Below are 20,027 nucleotides of genomic sequence, written 5' to 3' on the forward strand. Positions count from 1 at the left end.
AATACAAAAGAAGAAAAGAAAAGAGCAAAAGTAAAGATCAGGCATTAAGCTCTTTGGATGTTTGAAGTGTAGAAGTAGGAGCAGTTGGGGCATGGCATACCTGGGAGATAGTAGTTATCCCAGTATTAGTCAGGGGTCTACAGAGACAGAGCAATAGGAGATGGATGGATGAATGGATGGACAGATGGATGGAAAGACAGACAGACAGATGGACAGATGAATGGATGGGTAGATTGATGCATGTATAGATGGATGGATGGATGGGTGGATGGATGGACAGATGGATGGATAGATGGGTGGATAGACACACAGATGGACAGATGGATACATGAATGGGTAGATGGGTAGATGGATGGATGGATAGATGATTGATTGATTTATTGATTAATGGATGGGTGGGTGGGTGGATGGATGGACAGATGGATGGATGGATGGATGGACAGATGGATAGATGAATGGATAGATGGGTAGATGGATGGATGGATTGATAGATGATTGATTGATTCATTGATTAATGGATAGATGGATGGATGGATGGATGGATGGATAGACATATAGAGAGGTATGGGAGGGGATTTTTGAGGGGAGCTGGCGCAATCCATCATGGAGGCTGAGAAGTCCCACCACAGTTCCCTCCACAAGCTGGAGAACTCTGCCGGCAGCAGAATTCAGTTCAAGTCTGAAAGGCTCAGAACACAAGACGCCAATGCTGTAACTCTCAGTCCAAGACCAAAGGCCTGAGAACTCATGGAACCTCTGGTACAAGTCTTAGAGCCTGGAATTCTGACGTCCAGGGGCAGAAGGAGAGAGCCTCAGCCCCAGGAGGGAGAGAGGAATTCACTCTTTGTCTCCTTTTTTAGGCTATCTGGGCCTCCAGTCAACTGGATGGTGCCTACACTCACCGGGGACGGGTCTTCCCTAGTCAGTCTCCCCTGGAAGCAGCTGCACAGACGCACCCAGGAGCCACACCTCACCAATTCTCTAGATACTCCTCAATCCAGTCCTGTTGATGCCTACGATTAACCCTCATAGTCCACACATGCTGGGCCTGCTATCTCTCCCCAGCCAGTGGGGGCCTGACTAGGCCAGGGATGGGTCCAGCTAAGTAGCCTGTTGGAAGCCTGGGGAGGGGACTGGCATGAAGTCTGAGGACACCTGCTCCAAGTTAGCAACCCAGAGGGGTCAAGTTCAAGGCTCAGGCAGAAAGTTCAAAACCAGGTTGATGGACCAAGTGCGGTGGCTCATGCCTATAATCCCAGCACTTTGGGAGGCCGAGGCAGGAGGACCACTTGAGGTTAACATAGTGAAACACTGTCTCTACTAAAAATACAAAAGTTAGCTGGGTGCGGTGGCACATGCCTGTAATCCCAGCTACTCAGGAAGCTAAGCCAGAAGAATCCCTTGAACCCAAGAGGTGAAGGTTGCAGTGAGCTGAGATCACACCACTGCACTCCAGCTTGGGTAACAGAACGAGATTCCGTCTCAAAACAAAAAACAAAACAAACAAAAAACAAAAAAAACCAACCAACAAACAAAAAACCCAGGTTGATGGAAGATGGTAGATAGATGCCAGGCAGGGATCAGGGAACCCCGGCAGGCTGGGGCTAGGATGCCAGCAAGCTGAGGCGAGTGGCTTGGAGACCCTGTCCACGTAGAGATGGATGCCACTGCAGACTGGCAGGGGTCTGATGGGACCTCCCTTGCGCCCTGTGCCCCAGTCGGCCAGCCAGGCCATGTTTGCCACATATTTCCCAGGGCTGGATTCTGGTCCCACCTTTCCTTGCCTTGTCATATGGTCCCCACTCAAGTCCCATCTGGGTTCTGGCCATAATCCCAAAAGACACAATCCCAAACACTATAATTCCAAATGTTAAAATCCCAACAGAGTAAAATCTCTAAAATCTAAAATCCACAAAATCACAATCCTAAAAGATCAAAAATCCTGGAAATATAATTCTGGAAGAAAATAATATTTCAAAGTTACTTTAAAACATTATTTACATTGTTAACAGGAGATTCACATGAGAAACATTAAAACATGACAGAACACTTCATAGGCCATTTTACACAAGGAAACAGGCAAAAATGACATACATATATTTGAAAGTATAAATAGGTACACTAACAACAGTCATGCGGGTATGACAGTTATGAGCAGACAAAAAGTGAAATGTATAAGCACACAGCACTGTGGCTGGTAATGAACCACGGCTGGTAATTGTGTGCACCCAGCTTTGTAACTGTGGTCATCTGAAATACCCCAATGGACAACCTGAGTCTTTGACAAGATCAATCAAACACGATGATGGGGCCGGGCGTGGTGGCTCACACCTGTAATGCCAGCACTTTGGGAGGCTGAGGCAGGCAGATCATTTGAGGTCAGGAGTTCGAGACCAGCCTGACCAACATGGTGAAACCCCGTCTCTACTAAAATACAAAAATTAGCTGGGCATGGTGGCGGGCATCTGTAATCTCAGCTTCTCATGAGGCTGAGGCAGGAGATTCGCTTGAACCCGGGAGGCAGAGGTTGTAGTGAGCGAGATCACGTCATTGCACTCCAGCCTGGGGGACAGCGTAAGACTCTGTCTCAAAAAACTAAAAAGAAAAAAATTTAAAACCATGATGAATCATCACAGCACAGGCAGTCGCCCAAAGAGCCGAGCTCTGAAGACATTTTATCTTTCACAGATACAGTCCTATAGAAAGAGCGCCTGTTCATTTACTGAGGAAGTGTCGATGTTTTCCATACTTGTCCAATGCTTACACACACAGTCAGCATGTGACAATGCAGCTTCGTGGAGTCAAATTTCTAATGTCCAAGGTAGCAGAAGAGAAGTCCCAGCTCTCAGAAAGAGACCAATTCAGGCCAGGCACAGTGGTTCACACCTGTAATCCCAGCACTTTGGGAGGTCGAGGAGGGAGGATCACTTGAGGTCAGAAGTTCAAGACCAGTCTGACTAACATGGCAAAATCCTGTTTCTACTTAAAAAAAAAAAAATACAAAAATTAGCTGGGCATGGTGGCAGGCGCCTGTAATCCCAGCTACTCAGGAGGCTGAGGCTGAGGCAGGAGAATTGCTTGAACCTGGGAGGCGAAGGTCACAGAGCGCCAAGATCATGCCACTGCACTCCAGCCTGGGCGACAGAGTGAGACTCCATCTCAAACAAACAAAGAGACCAATTTGCCTTCTTACTTTGTTCTCTCAGGCCCCTGGCCAATTAAATGGTGCCCACCAACAGTGAGGGGAGAGCTTCCCCACCTAATCCACCTAGACTCACTTACCAACCGCTTCTGGAAGAACCTTCACAGAAACACCCCAATTTTTTTTTTTCTTTTGAGACAAGGTCTCACTCTGTTGCCCAGACAGTAGCACGATCCCAGCTCACTGCAGCCTTGACCTCCTAGGCTCAAATGATCCTTCCTCCTCAGCCTCTCAAGTAGCTAGGACCGTAGGTGTGCACCATCATGCCAGGCTAATTTTTATATATATTTTTTTAGAGATGGGGTTTCACCATGTTGTCTAGGCTGGTCCCAAACTCCTAAACTCCAGTGATTTGCCCACTTCAGCCTCCCAAAGTGCTGGGATCACAGACATGCGCCACCGTACCTGGCCCACGCCCAAATTCCTTAATCTAGTCAAGTCAGCACCTAAAATTAAGTCCGTAAATCCACCCATTGTCAGCTCGGCACCCATAGGCGCCTCCTGAAACCATACTATTTCCAAATAAAGACAATAACAAGCTACTAGTTCGCCTGGCTTGATGCGGCAAATACGGTGCAACTATCTTGTGTACAACCAAAAACACACTAATCCTTTCCTTGGAATTTGGCTTTCAAGATTTCATCATTCAAGATTTTAATGTCTTGAAATTGTGATTTGGGGGATTTAGACTTTGGAGATTTTGACCTTTTGGGGTTTCAGCGTTTGGGATCACGGCATCAGGATTGTGTCTTTTGGGATTATGATCAGCACCTGTCCCATCCACCTGAGTCGGTCCCTTGGAACCAGCCGGAACTGGCCCTGCTGTATCCCCATTTAGGGAATCATGACCGAGCCCACCAGCCTATCATTTTTCCTTTCCCACCCATCATCCATCCACCTACTCCCCCATGAAATCTAACCCAGCAACTTTTGTCTTTGGTCGTAATCCTTTATTCTTACTGTGTTGCCCAGATGTAAACTGATTCAACAAGTACAACTTACCCACCCACTCCTTTATCCATCTACCACTCACCTGCCCACCTATCCAGCCACCCATTCACTCGTCTGCCTACCTATGTATTCACCATTCCTCCTCTACCTATCTATCCACATCGATTCCCTCACCCATCTGTCTATCTACCTATTCACCTATCCATCACCTCCCTACCTGCCTACTCACCCACCTATTCACTTATCCACCCGCCAGAGATCCAGGATCCCTCCACTTCCCCATCCAACTATCCATTATCACCACCCATCCTTCCATTCTCTCTCCATCCACTCCCTCCATCCATCCCACCATCCCCCCACCTACCTTGCCAGCAATCTCATTCCTTCTTTCATCAAAAGCCCTGAGCAGCTACTGTGTTGCGGACCTTGCTCCTGGGGGCTAGTGATATATAGAGATCATTAAGAAGCCTACAGTCAACAGCAGGGAAGAGGAAACCCACATACATGAGCATGGCGGTGCAGTGTGGCGACAGCATGAATGAATAAAAGATGTCCAGGCTGCAGTGGCTGAGGAGGCGGCACCAGCCTCTTTTTGTGGGGACACTGGGAATGTTTCTTAGATGATGGCACATTTGGGCTTCAACTGATGCATGGGTGGGCATGCCCCAGGGAGGGAGGGGGCAAGCAGGTGCAGAGGTGCACAGGTGTGCACAGAGGTGACAGTTTCACAGCTGGGAAGATGTTCTCAGCTGGAAGGTGTGAGCGGCGGCTGGAGAGGGATTGGGCTGGCGGGTGGGTTAAGGTCAGACTGCAAAGGACCGTGAACTTGGCTGTGAGGGTCTCGTCAGCTCCTGGGAAGCAGCCAGACCCACAGAAATACTGAGGCTACACCTTACCCGAGCAGCCCTCCTCCTCCCATCACTGCCCTGCCACGCCTCCCTCTGCCTGTCTGCACCAGCCTTTCACCCAGCCCCTGTCCCGTCCTGGCCTCCACCTCCACTTCTCAACTGCCCCAACACCAACCACTTGGCGCCCCTGATAGTCCCCAAAGCAGCGTCTGCCTCACCTTGTCTTCCCACGTGCTGTCCTACATCCTGGGGCACACGCCTTTGCTCTTGTTCTGAACCAAACTCCTTGACATCCACCATAAATGACACCTCTGTCCCCTCCTCACCCTCAAGGGCAGTGGACATTTCCACCCCACTCATCCGACTTGCCTGCATCTTGAGCAGACCCCCTCTGTCATTTTCTCACCAGTGTCAAATGGTCTGCGTCTCCTGATGGGTTGAGACCCTGGAGGCAGGAACAGTGCCTTGTCCACCTCTGTAAACCTGGTGTTTCACATGGTTCCCAGTATACAGCAGGTGCTGAATAGATGCATGTTATGTAAAGTGAATAAATGGTGGAAAATAACTTTCACCCTTGTAACCTGGAAGGCCTTACGTTACCCTTAGCCGATTGTGAACTCTGAGCCACCAAGGCTGTCAGGGTCCACTTGTGAGTGAGGATCCCTGGGAGGAAAATGACTGGGAATATTAGGGAAAATGGGCAAATTAAAAAATAAAACAAAATATTCTGCATAAAATGGAGCCATCACAGGTCAGAATCACCCTTTGAGCCCCTAAGGATTGACCCAAGAAAACAGTGCTTGGAATTGCGGTCAGGTGGGTTTCAATCCATTTGCTGTGTATCAGCTGGGGGACCCTGGCAAGCTGCTTGGCCTCTCTGAACTCAGTTTCCCCATCCGTCAAGTGGGTCCAAAAAAGAAGCACGAGGCCCTGCTGTGTGGCCCCAGGTATATGCACCAGGCCCACCCTGCCCTGCCCAGCTGGCTTGCAGACCAGTGCCGGGGCCCCTCCCAGCTTCCCTGGAAATCCACAGGCCTTCCTAGGCCTGCAGTTTAAATTAGGCCCTCTCTGTGTTCCCTCTACTTGGCGCAGAAGGGCAGCATCTATCAGGCACTTGCCTCGTGACAGGCACAGAGCCAAGGTTCCTGTTTGCTTCTTCTGATCTCCACGAGGGAGGCAACGATGCCATCCACAGGGGACAGGGACACCTGGAGCAGTGAACGCACTGCTGAGGTCGCTCCGTCAGTAACTGGTGGAGACTTAGACATGAGGTGTCTGACTCCAGAGCCCCTGGCGGCCCAGAACCGAGATCTTGACTGACTTTGGAACCACCGAGAGCTGCACAAACGCTGACGCCTGGGACCCCAGGTTCGATTTCACAGCCCGGGCTGCTGCCTTGACCGGGATTTTCCACGCTCCATGGGTGACGAGCAGTGGGAGGGACGCTGCCCTCTGTCATCTCCACACACAGACCTCTGGTGGTGGGGGGTGAGTCCTGTGCATCATTCTGTCTGTCCCTGCCTGCAAGTTCCACGTCCACTCTGTCCCCTGCTGCTCACAGACTGGGTCAGGTTCTCTTTGTAGGATGCTTGGAACCCTCCAGTTTCACTTAAGGCTGTCCCGGCTTCCCCCTGAGGCTGCCCAAGAAGGCCTCAGGATGGGCTGATGGTGTCCCCTCCATGTCCACTCAGGACCCCAGAATGGGACCTTATTTGGAAATGGAGATTTTGTAGGCGTAATGTGTTAAGATGAGGCCATGCTGGATGACAGTGGGTCTTAATCCAATGGCAGGTGTGCTTCTAAGCAGCAGCAAGGACACAGAAACACGCAGGGGAGGCCATGTGCAGACCGGGGCAGAGACCAGAGGGAGGCAGCCACAAGCCCAGCAGTGCATGGAGCCACCAGGAGCTGGAAGAGGCAAAGAAACTTCCCCCAGAGCCTTCAGAGGGGGCGTGGCTCTGCCAGCACCTTGATCTCAGATTTCCAGCATCCAGGGCTGCGAGAGATACATTCTGTTGTTTTAAGCCAGTTTGTGGCAGTTTCTTAATGGCAGCCCTGGGAAACAAATATGGGGCTCATTCCCTCATTTCCTGCTCTGGTGGAGTTCTAGAAACAGCAAAAGCCCTGCTGCTTTGGGGGTATGCTTGTGCAGGGGCAACTGTGAGGACCTACCACCCAGCCCTCCAGCTTCAGGGGCTGCCAGACCCAGCTGCCATCCTGCCTCCCACATGGGCTCCTGGCTGGAAACTGAGTGCAGGGGGGCCACCAAGGTAGGCCCAGTCCTGAGAGGCACATGCTGGCTCTGAGGGGCCACTTACGCTCAAGGACTCCTGATGGCCTTGCCAAACCTTCCAGACTCAGGGCCATCCAGTATGCTCCTGCAGCCCCCCCCCCAAAAATGTTTCCGAGGAGCTAACCACACTGGGGGTCTGGCCCCTCGGGACTCCTCCCAGCCACCGCCCCATCCGTACGGCCATCCCCACAAAATAGATGCCCAAACTGAGGCTGAGAGAGGGGAATCAACTCGCCCAGGGCCACAGAGCTGCCCTCCACCCCCAGCCCACCCCCACCGTCAGATCAGCAGTTCTCAGAGGCCTGTTGCCATGGTGCTGGAGGGAGGAGCAGATTCCTGAGCTACATCCAAAAATACACACCAGCTCCTTCCTCCCTCCTGACTTCCCTTCTCCCAACCAATGTCAAAGCCTTCTTTTGTGCAGCCTGAGGTCCAGGGCCACTTCCTCCCAAATCAGCCACGGAGGAGCCGGGCAGGGGAGCCCTGACTTCCTGGGCTAATGTCTCCAGACCCCTCACCAACCCCCGACCATAAACCACTGGTTCCCAGAGCAGGCAGGTTCTTTCCTGCCTCTGTGCCTTCCCGCATGCAGGTCCCTCAACCAGAATGTCCTTCCTCATCCTTCGGGTCCCAGCTCCAGCTTCATGTCCACTGGGAAACCTTCCCGGAGGCTCTGCCCCTACCTCCAGCACAGCCATTTTCTTGTAGTACCATGGGGTTGTTGGCAGGCCTGACGCTCTCACTGGGATGTGAGGATGGAAGTGGGAGAGAGAGGGAGCTGATGAAATACAAGTTCCCCCAGTAATCCTCCCACATTCACACAGATCCCAGGCGTGCTGGTCCTGCTCACCACTGCACCCACAACTCCTGGCGCAGGTCTCAGCCCTTTGCAGCCTAGCACGTTCCTGACCAATGACGGGCTCCTTCCTGGGGGTCCCAGCTCACTCAGCTCTGTTCTCCAAGGGTCCAGAGTGGGTGCTTGGGAAACGTGTGGAGTGAGTGAATGAACGCCAGGCTCTCTCCAGGCTCAGGGGGCTTTTCTGAGGCATGCATTCACCCGGACGTCTCCAGGACTCCACACGAGAAGGCCCACCTCAAAGCCTACATCACAGGGTGGGCTTGCGGTGGAAGAGGGAACGAAGCAGGAATATTTGCCAAGGTCCTGAGCTGCGTATGCACAGCCTGTTCCTCAGTCAGCCCTCATGACCACCCTGGCAGCAAGGCTGAAGAGTAACAAGTAAGAGACTGATGAAGAGACTGCAGGTCAGGGAGGTGAAGTCACTGGCAACAGTCAGACCCCACTGCTGTGGAGCCAACCTGACTGGTGCTGGCCACCCGGGCATAGAGGAAGGGGCACAGACGGCTCTGAGAGGGGCCTGGGGCTGAATGGCACGTAAGATCTCAGCCACAGGTCACTGAGAGCTCCCGGTGGTGGCCCCAGCTCAAGTGGTGGGAGAAACCGGTCAGACCTGTCAGGTTCCCAAAACTTTCCACTAAAAACCAGTCTTCCCGGCAGAGGTTACCTCTGAAACAGAAGGGGACTGTGGGCGGGGAGCAGAGAACGGGCAGCTTTTACTTTGCACAATTCCATAACGATTTGGATTTTCACCAAGAGCACGGATTACATTTTTTTTTTTTTTTTAATAAAAAGAAAATTAACATCTGACTACCCAAGGCCTCTACCTTCCCTGGAGCCTTTGGCCCTCGAGGGCAGGTGTGGCAAAGACCGGTGATTCTGTCTTCCACTAGCCCTCAACCAGTCTGCACCTCCTACTGGCTAGGCCCCGCACCCAAAGGTGCAGGTTCGTTATTTATTCATTTGTTCATTCACTCTATCACTACTCTGTGCCAGACCTTGCTCTGGGTGCTATACAGGGAGTCAGGCCCCTGCCCTCAAAAAGTTGCCAGTCTAGTAGGGAGTCAGGCATGAGAACCACACAGCACAAAACAAAGTGGAAAGCACTGAAAATGAATGTGAGGTGGGAGTGTGGCTGTGGGAGCAATCCAGGAGGGCTGCACAGAGGAAGTGACCTTTGAGTAGTGCCTTGGAACATGAATAGGAGTTTGCCACAAGGAAAGGAGTTGGGGAGATGTTCTGGACAGCAAGGAGACTGTGAGCAAAAATGTGGGGGTGACCCAGGCATCAGGAGAAGTTTAGGGCACATGGAACATGGGTTGTGGGGTCTGGGATTGGGGGCAAGGGATCAGGCTGGAGATGAGGATGCAACCCAAAGTCTCAAGGTACCTGGATGACCAAGAAACGACTTGGAATTTTTCCTTTGGGCCAATGACTTTGAACTTGGTTGCTGAGGCAGGCTTTTAGTTTTGGGTTCTGATCCAGTAGGCCAGGGTCGGGCTGACACCCACACGCTGGCAAAGCTCCCCAGCAGATTCTGATGGCTGAGGGTGTCCACTGCTGCAGCCGGGACCGCTAAAACTGGAAAAGTGGGAAGTGACAGGGTCCAGCTGTAGCCTCGCTGTGAGGACACAGTGCCCCAGTCCTGGAGGGCCACCCTGGGGCTGAGCTAGGGTGGGACTGGTCTGGGTTAGGGCTGTGGGGCGGAGAGAAGGGGGTGGGCTTGGCAATATGGTGGATGTGAACATGGCGGGGACCCCCAATGCCTGGCTGGGGACAAGGCAGGGACAGGTGACTGAGTCAAAAGTCCTTGTGCCCAGCACTGAGCCCTTGGCCCTCCCACAGGGCAGCTCAAAGGAGCCACTAATGACCCCAGGTCACTGTCCCTAGAAGTACTGCTTCAGAACACCTTTTGCTGAGTGGCTGCAGGACGGGGGGTCTCCTCCTGTGGGGAGCAGCTCACCTCATGAGCTCCCTGGTCCTTGCACATTTCGGGTTAGGAGGGGCCCCAGGAGCCGCTCCCGTGGGAGATTTGGAAGGAGGAGGTGAAAGTGGCAGCAGCAGTTTGTCGCTCACACGTGTTGCTGTTGATCTGCATGCCGACTCCCTGGCATGAGGCAGTAGCAGGCCACAGCTGGCCCACCTTTCCTTTGTCCCATTCTTGTGCCAGGTGTGTTTAACTGTGTGACAGAGGCCAGGCTCAGTCAGGCAGGGCGCCCGCACCACCCAGGGCACTGGCAGACACGAGTTTCAGCTTACACCGCCGGCTCCAGCTCACACCTGTGGTTCCGGCTTGTTCTCTCTCTCACCCATGTGTCCTCCCTTGTCCCTCCCCGCCTACCGGTCCTGTGGACCCAGAGCTTCGGCGAGACACAGGACGGCAGCTATCCGGGGACCGCAGGCTGCCCCCACCACTAAGCACGTGCATATTTGGATACCCATTTCCACGGGGTCTGCTTCTCGGGTTGAGTCCTGACCTGAGGCCTCTCCCACTTCCACACTCAAAGCATAGCCGACGTCCCTGACCCGGTCGGGGGGCACAGTTGGAGACCCCCTTCCTACCCCAACACACATCACATGCACACAGTGAGCTGTGGGAGCAGAAAGGTAAACAGAAGCCCTGCTTGGTATTTCCAGGCTCACCAAGTAATGAATATCGCCACTGGTGGAGTCCCCGTTGGGGTCCTCGGAGCACCCCCTAACTGCCCTACACAGCTATATCTTCAGAACAGTCAACTGAGGCTCACAACAGTGAGCTGCCTGAGGCTGCAGGGATGAGGGACAGAGCTGGGACTTAAACCCAGGTCATTGGACTCCAAGACACTCTGCTTCAGACCACATAGCCAGCTCTCTGGAGCGCCAGTGGGGGGCCCATTCTCCTCAGGCCCCCCTCCCCCGCTTACTCATCCACTCAACATACCTTCCTGTGCCTGGCCCTGCTGCACGGGCGGGGATGCAAAAGTGCTGAGTCCTGTTTCAGGGTGTCTGTCTCCAAAGGCAGCATGAAGGTATAGCCTGAGCCCGCTGGCTCCAACCCCTGCCTGCGCCTTTCCTTCCCTCTGTGTGGCCTGGGCAGAAACAGCAAAGTCTTGGCATGAGGCAGCCCCAGGTTCCCATCCAGGCCGCCCCACTGACGGGTGGGGTCTTGGGCAGACACATACTTTTCGGCCTCAGTTGAGGGGAGGACCACCCCACTCAAGGAATCAGTGAAGATCCTGAGTATGGGGCTCGGCACAGGGCAGGGCACAGAACGGGGGCCTGAGAGAAGCCCACTCCCTTCCCACAGTCCAGGTACCGTCTGCCTCAACCTACTAGAGCCAGCTCACCGGGGGTTTTCCACACCTGCTGGCCTTGTCTGCTACCAATTAGGAAGCAAGGTAATTACACAGTGATCGCAGATGTAAGCTTCTACTTCTTAATGAGCTGTGGGTGCTCAGGCAGAAAGGGCAGCAAGGGCTCCATTCTCTGAGACTTGAGGGCTGGGCAAGCTGCAGGGCCCTGAGGGCCAGCTGGAGCAGCAGCTTTCAAGCCTTCTAACCCTGTTGGTGCCTGAATACATTCTACAAACAATGCCGTATATGGACACCCAGCATCAAAACAGGTGAAACCTGGGTTACCTTGGTGGAAGGGGAATGTGGAAGGTGGGGGGCTGGCAGAAGAGTCCAGAGTCCCATTCGCCCCAAGAAATGAGGTCTGGGATGGTCTTGGCAGTGCACTCAGGGTAACCAGAACAGAGGGGGACCCCAAGGGAGAGGGGCCCAGCAGCCACTCGTCACCAATTGGCATTAGTATGGAAGGATTTCATTATCTTTTTTTTTTTTTTTTTTTTTGAGACAGAGTCTCACTCTGTCGCCAGGGCTGGAGTGGAGTGCAGCGGTGCAATCTCGGCTCACTGAAACCTCCATCTCCCGGGTTCAATCAATTCTCCTGCCTCAGCCTCCTGGCTCCTGAGTAGCTGGGATTATAGGCACACACCACCACACCCCAGCTAAATTTTTTGTTTGTTTGTTTTTTGTATTTTTAGTAGAGATGGAGTTTCACCATGTTGGCCAGGCTGGTCTCGAACTCCTGACCTCGTAATTCACCCACCTTGGCCTCCCGAAGTGCTGGGATTACAGGCGTGAGCCACTGTACCCAGCCAGGATTTCATTATCTTAACAACTGTATGTTCACGCCCGTGTGGCAGGGCCGGTTAACTCAGCTTTCACAGTAAGAAGTCAGTCTATACAAATCAAAATAGAAATACATCCTTGAAAAAAACCATAATGACTTCAACCTGTTAATGTTTTCACAGTTTCTTTTCTTAAACTTAAAGGAATGTTTTTGGGACACTATGTCTCATATAGAAGAAATATTTATGTGAATACAACAACTCCATTGACTTCCCTTTTACTTCCTTCTGTTAAATCCAAGTAATTAAATTTAAAATAGTATCCAATAAAATAAATTTAAAATAGTATCCAAAATATGGCAGGGCACAGTGGCTCAGGCCTGTAATCCCAGCACTTTGGGAGGCAGGGGTAGGTGAATCACCTGAGGTCAGGATTTCGAGACCATCCTGGCCAACATGGTAAAACACTGTCTCTACTGAAAATACAAAAACTAGTCTGGCATGGTGGTGTGCACCTGTAGTCCCAGCTACTCCGGAGGCTAAGGCAGGAGACTCACTTGAACCTAAGAAGTGGAGCTTGCAGTGAGCCAAGATCTCACCACTGTACTCCACCCTGGGCAACAGAGCGAAGCTCTATCTCAAAAAAAAAAAAAAAAAAAAAAAGTCCAAAATCTGATCCTTCTGGTTTTGTAAAAGTATTTCTGCCCATCTGTTCCTTCATCCATCCTGCTTGTGTATTTGCAGATAGCGTTGTCCAACATAATGTTCACCAAATATCAATGGTTATCTCTGGCTGGTGGGATTTGGGATTTTTTTTACTTCTAACTTTGGAATTTTCAGCATGTTTTGATTTCATTATATGTAATGAATAGGTATCAGTTTTATTTTTGAAAATTTTAATTTTTATGAACTAGTTTTGGCTTGAGTTAAAAAATTATGGCCAGGCACAGTGGCTTATGCCTGTAATCCCAGCACTTTGGGAGGCTGAGGCGGATGGATCACAAGGTCAGGAGATCGAGACCATCCTGGCTAACACGGTGAAACCCCATCTCTACTAAAAATACAAAAAAAAAAAAAAAAAATTAGCCAGGTGTGGCAGCAGGCACCTGTAGTCCCAGCTACTCGGGAGGCTGAGGCAGGAGATTGACATGAACCCAGGAGGCAAAGCTTGCAGTGAGCTGAGATCCGGCCACTGCACTCCAGCCTGGGCGACAGAGCGAGACTCTGTCTCAAAAAAAAATTAATTAATTAATTTAAAAATATATATATATAAAATTTTTTAAAGCAACAAATTCTGATTATTTTTCTTGTGGAGAACTACCGGAAGAAAACGTATGAAGACCGTTGACCGGAATTGATTCTGGAAGTGTTGAAACGATGGATGATTGCTATTTCTTATTTTTACTTTTTTGTTGTTGCTGGTCTTTTTAACATTTCTAAAAGCAGGAAAGAACAATTTTACTTTTAAAATAAGGGGAAAAATAAATCATGGAGATTGTGAAACAAAAGCAGCTGACATAACAGCTTGGCGATGAATTATTCATTCAACAAATATTTATTAAACAACTTGATGTCAGGTTCCAGTGTTCACTGTCATTTTATGGCTTTAGGTTTTTGATTACTGCACTCTAAAGCTTTATTTTCTCTTTTCTTGTACTTTTTCCCTGCAATTATCATATGTTGCCATTAGATGACAGTAAGCATATCAGTACCTATTCTGGGACATGCAGGCTTTGCTGGTGTCTCCGCTAAGACTTCCAGTGAAGCCACCTGTTACAGATTTATGAGTTCTCATTGATAACACATGCTTTTGTTGTTATACCATCTAACAATGTTTTCTTTTTAACTTGGAAACATTATCATTCATAACATAATCATGGCTCTCAACTCTTTGTCTTCCTCAAATAAATGCTTCAGACACAAGTCAAACCCGTGATACAAGAAACAAACGCAATGCGTCTGCGCAGAGGCAGAATGGCCAGACAAAACACCTCGGCTTTGGAAGTGGATGGATCTCAGTTCAAATCCTGGCTCTATCACTCCCTGGCTTCATCATCTCAATGAAACTTCTTCGCCTCTTTTGGCCTCAGTATCATTTATCTGCTGGGGACTTAATGGTGCCCACACTGCAGGATTGTTTTGAGATTTGCATGAAATGGTGTAGGTAAATAAATCAGGAAATAGCAGTTCTTATTATTCCTGTTGCCATTTTCACCTAGAAAATGCCTAGACATTCTTGAAGACCCATGTCTTAGTCCCCTGCGGCTGCTAGAACAAAATACCATAGACTGGGTGGCTTAAACCACAATGACTTATTTCTCTCAGTTCTGGAGGCTGGAAGTCCAGGATCAAGGTGCCAGTGATCCAGTGTCTGGTGGGAGCCTACTTCCTAGTGCGAAGGTGGCAGGAGCCAGGATCCTCTCTCCTGTGTCTCTTCTTGTAAGGACACTAATCCCATTCATGAAAGCTCTATCCTCTTCTAGAGGCCGCACCTTCTAAAATCATCACATTGGGATTAGGATTTCAACATAGGAATTTTGGGGGTCCACACATTCAGTCCATAGCAAGGCAGCTCAAATAGCTCCTCCTCAGTGAAGCCTCCGTTCACATTCCTAGCAAAAGTTAGTTGCTGACTCCTCTGTTCTGTATTATGGTCCTTAACCTATTAGGCTGTCAGTGTTTGCTTTATATCTTTTGAGGCTGTGTTGTCAGGCGAATGCAAATTTGGATTTTTATATCTTACTGTTAGAATGACCATTTTATTCTTTTGAAATATCCCTCTTTATCTCCTAAGGTCAATTTTGTCTGATAATAGTTTATACCAGTTCCTTCCTTTCTTTCTTCTTTCTCTGTGTGTGTGTGCACATGCATATATGCACATATGTATGTGTGTGTATGTTTGCATGCGTGGTATATTTTATTCATCCTTTTACTTTCAATTTTTCTGTATCCTTATACTTCAGATGCATCTCTTGAAAATAATCAAATAGTTGGGGTGGTGGTGTTTTTTTTTTTTTAAACCATCCTGGCAGGCCAGGCACGGTGGCTCACACCGGTAATTCCAGCACTTTGGGAGGCCGAGGCATGTGGATCACATGAGGTCAGGAGTTTGAGAAACACCTGGTCAACATGGCAAAACCCTGTCTCTACTAAAAATAAAAGAAAATAGCTGGGCGTGGTGGCATGCATCTGTAATCCCAGCTACTTGGGAGGCTGAGGCAGGAGAATCGCTTGAACCCGGGAGGCAGAGGTTGCAGTGAGCCCAGATAGCACCACTGCACTCTAGCCTGGGTGACAGATTGAGACTCCATCTCAAAAAAAATAAAAAAGCCTGGCAATCTTTGTCTTTTTACTAGTGCATTTACATTTAAGGCAATTACTGATATATGTGGGTTTAAATTTACCATATTACTGTTTGTTTCCTATTTGTCTTATCAAGTCTCGCTCTGTCGCCCAGGCCTGAATGCAGTGGTGCGATCTCGGCTTACTGCAATCTCCACCTTCCAGGTTCGAGTGATTTTCCTGTCTCAGCCTCCAGAGTAGCTGGGACCACAGGCGCATGCCACCACACTGGCTAATTTTTTTGTATTTTTAGTAGGGACGGCTTCACCAGGTTAGCAAGGATGGTCTGGATCTCCTGACCTCGTGATCTGCCCGCCTCAGCCTCCCGAAGTGCTGGGATTACAGGCATGAGCCACCACGCCTGTCCTCTACATTCCTTTTTTCCCCTGTCTTGCCCTTTTACTTGGTTATTTAAACATCTTTTGCTATTCTATTTCTCCCTTTATCAGATTATTAGTTATGCATCCTATTATTTATCTTTTAATGGTTACTCTATGAGTTACAACATGCGCCTTGAGTTTTAAGACATTACCATAACTTTTTAAAAGCATTTATCACTTCCCAGATAATATAAGAATGTTGAAATTTAACTCCATAAACCCCTTTCCTAAGTTTTGTACTGTTGTTAATTCTTTTTATTCTACGTATATTTTAAATCCCATAAGATGTTACTGTCATTGTTAGAAACAGTTAATGTTCACTTAGTTTTATCTATATATTTACTTTTTTGGACACTATTTCTTTTAGCATTATCACCTTCATCTGGGATAATTTTCCTTCTGCCTGATGAACTATCTTTAGTGTTTCTTCTAGTGTGGACCTGCTGATGACAAATCCTGACAGCTTTGGTTTATCTAAAAATATCCTTATTTCATGTTCATTTTCAACTGTATTTTAGCTGAGCTTAGAATTCTAGATTTGCAGTGGTTTTCTTTTTAAGAGATGGGGTTTCACTCTGTCACCCAGGTGGGAGTGCAGTGGCATGATCATCGCCTACTGCAGCCTCAAACTCCTGGGCTCAATCCGTCTCCCTGCCTCAGCCTCCCAAGTAGCTGGGACTGCAAGTATGTACCACCACACCCATCCTTCTGTTGTTGTTGTTGTTGTTGTTTAGAGAGATGGGGTCTTGCTCCATTGTCCAGGCTATGGCAGTGGCTTTCTTTCAGCACTTTGAAGACACCCTGCCATTATTTTCCAATCTCCATGATCTCTTCTGCGAAGTCAGCTCTTGGTTCTATTATTGCTTCACATAAAATCTTTTTTGCTAGCTGTTTTGAAGACTTTCTCTTTGACTTCATTTTTCACTAGTTTGGCAATGACATGCCTCACTGTGACCTTCTTTTTATCCACCCTGTTTGAAATTCTTAGGAGTTTCTTGCATCTGTGGCTTGATGTCTTGTTAATTTGGAAATGCTCAGCCTCAGGCATGATTTCTTTGTTTCTTTCTTTTAGAGACAGAGTCTCACTCTGTTGCCCAGTCTGATGTACAGTGGCACCATCATAGCTCACTGCAGCCTGGAACTCCTGGACTCAAGTGATCTTCTGACCACGGCCTCCAAAGTAGCTGGGACTGTGGGACTACAGGCACATGCCACTGAACCTAGTTAACTAAAAAAAAAAAAAAATTAATAGTGGCAGGGTCTCTTTAAAAAGAGCCTTGTTGTCCAGGCTTGTCTTGAACTCCTGGCTTCAAGCAATCCTCCTGCCTCAGCCTCCCAAAGTCCTGGGGTTACAGGTGTGAGCCACCATGGCCAGCCACAGCCATTATTTCTTCAAATATTGGTTCTGGCTTATTCTCTCCCTTTCTTCTCTGCTACGTGTATAGCAACCCATCCTAGTGGCTTAAGCATGAAGGATTCATCTTTCTTGTGAAACAAGAAGCCTGGGCTGGAGCAGCCATTTGAGACGCAGTGTTTACAGGAGTCTCCAAAGAAAACCAGGGCTGTTTACAGGCCGATCTTCCTTCGATAGCTCTGAACTTCCATTTTTTCCCCATAGCATCTTGAGACTGCTGAAACTTTAGCTTATTCTCTCAGCAACCACGTTTTCAGGGGCTTTTTTGACCTCTTCCCTGTGAGCAGCTCAGGGTTCATGAGGACAATAGCTGCACAGGATGCCAGGCTCTCTCCTCTTTTTTTTTTTTTTTTTTTTTTTGAGACGCACTCTGTCACCCAGGCTGGAGTGCAGTGGCATGATCTCGGCTCACTGCAACCTCCGCCTCTCTGGTTCAAGCAATTTTCTGCATCAGCCTCCCAAATAGCCAGGATTACAGGTGCCCGCCACCACACCCGGCTAATTTTTGTATTTTTAGTAGAGACAGGGTTTCACTATGTTGGTCTCGAACTCCTGACCTCAGGTGATCTGCCCGCCTCGGCCTCCCTAAGTGCTGGGACTACAGCTGTGAGCCACCGCACTCGGCCTGCTCTCTCCTCTTTAGTCTCCTTTTGTCAGAGTTCTTCAACCCCAGGAGTCTTGGTAGCCATGAATGCCTGTGGTTGTCTCTCCAGCTCTAGGAAGCTGCAGAAGCTGCGATGCTTCAGGTTGGAGCACACCCTGAGGTGGAAAGCAATGGAGAAGGTCTGTCTGACTTTATCATGTTCCCCTCTTTCTAGGGTCTTGACCCCCACAATTGCAATTTACACTACAAAGCTCTCCAATTGGTTTTTTCTTTCTTTCTTTCTTTTTTGAGATAGAGTCTCGCCTTGTTGCCCAGGCTGAAGTGCAGTGGTACGATCTCAGCTCACTGCAACCTCTGCTTCCCTAGTTGAAGTGATTCTTCTGCCTCAGTCTCTTGAGTAGCTGGGATTACAGGCGTTTGCCACGACACCCAGCTAATTTTTTGTATTTTTAGTAGAGACAGGGTTTCACCATGTTGGCCAGGCTGGTCTTGAACTCCTGACCTCAGGTGATACACCCGCCTCGGCCTCCCAAAGTGCTGGGATTACAAGCGTGAGCCACCGATTGATTTTATTTTGCAGTGTTTCCAGCCTTCGTAGTTGTCTTCTGTGTTGGCTTGCTATGAGCTACTCTAGCGTAGCTGGCAGCAGAAATTACGACACAATGTTGTAAATGCCTGTGCACCCGACTGGACATCAATGCCTCAAGGCGGGGACTGAGTTTCCTTCCCTTGATATGGACATTGCTGCCACCAGGAAGTCTCTTCTCATCTCAAGTCTGGGTGGCACCCCGGTCTGCCCCTGCAGCTCCACACAGCGTCCCTCACTGTAACACACTTTCCGCTAACTGCCATTGCTCTTCCACCAGTCAGCCTGCCTTCCGGACACGGGCGGCCTCAGAGCAGGCAGAAGCTGTGAGCATATGCAAGCTGAGTGAAAGCCAACTCGGTGCTTTACTCAGCACCAACTCACCCAGTCCCTGAAGACCACAGGCTCCTGAGAGCAAAAAGAAGCAAGCATTAGGGCAGAGAGGGCACTGAGTAACTGAGGGAACCATACCAGCCTTTTAAATCCTTATGAATGACTCTTGGACCCGTCTCAAGACGTCCTGGCCGGCACCCGCTGACTGCTCCAGCTTCGACGAAGCTACTCAGGAATGCCCAGGCTTAAGGGGCTCACTAGCCTCACGTGCAAGAGGGACAGTGGGCAAGCTTGTGCCTGTGCGTCCAGCCTGCACGTGGGCCTGCACGGACACAGGCAGGGAGCGCCTTTAGAGGACACCGTGGATGTGCTGCCTGGGGACAACAGGGCTTTCTGCATCTGCAATACCATGGTAGTAGGTAACATGTACTCAGCACTTTGTCACTCACTCTGCTCAAGTAATCTCATTGGCATCTCCTGGATGTTGGCAAAATGATTCTCTCTGAGTTACACGTAGGAGAATGAGGCCCGGAGAGCATCATGACTGGCCACATATAAACTGGTAGAGCTGGGTTGGACCTAGGCAGCCTGACTTCGAGCCCACGGGCACGGCCACTGGGTTTTGGTACCTCCTAACACGCCTGCAGAAAAGGTTCTGAAGTTCTCCTACCCGGGGCTGCATTTCTGAAAAAGTCAGCTCTTGGTTTGTGGCTCTGACTACCCTGCTAACAGCCCCCTCACTGATCTCTTTGCTGCCAGCTCCCCGCCCCTCAGTCTCCGCCACACTGCCACTGGGATCTCACCAAGCCGCTTCTCAGTGTGGTCAGGGGCACTCAACATGGAATCAATCCGAGCTGCTGCTTCTTTTTTTTCTTTGAGACAAGGCCCCTCACTCTGTTGCCCAAGCTGGAATACAGTGGCACGATCTCAGCTCACTATAACCTCTGCCTTCTAGGCTCAAGTGATCCTCCTGCCTTAACCTCCTGAGTGGGACCACAGGCACATGCTACTATGCCAGGCTATTTTTTTTTTGTATTTTGGTAGAGATGAGGTTTCATTATGGTGCCCAGTCTGGTCTCAAACTCCTGAACTCAAGCAATCTACCGA

The sequence above is a fragment of the Rhinopithecus roxellana genome, chromosome 9 (assembly GCF_007565055.1).
Source record: "Rhinopithecus roxellana isolate Shanxi Qingling chromosome 9, ASM756505v1, whole genome shotgun sequence".
In the NCBI taxonomy this organism is placed as follows: Eukaryota; Metazoa; Chordata; class Mammalia; order Primates; family Cercopithecidae; genus Rhinopithecus; species Rhinopithecus roxellana.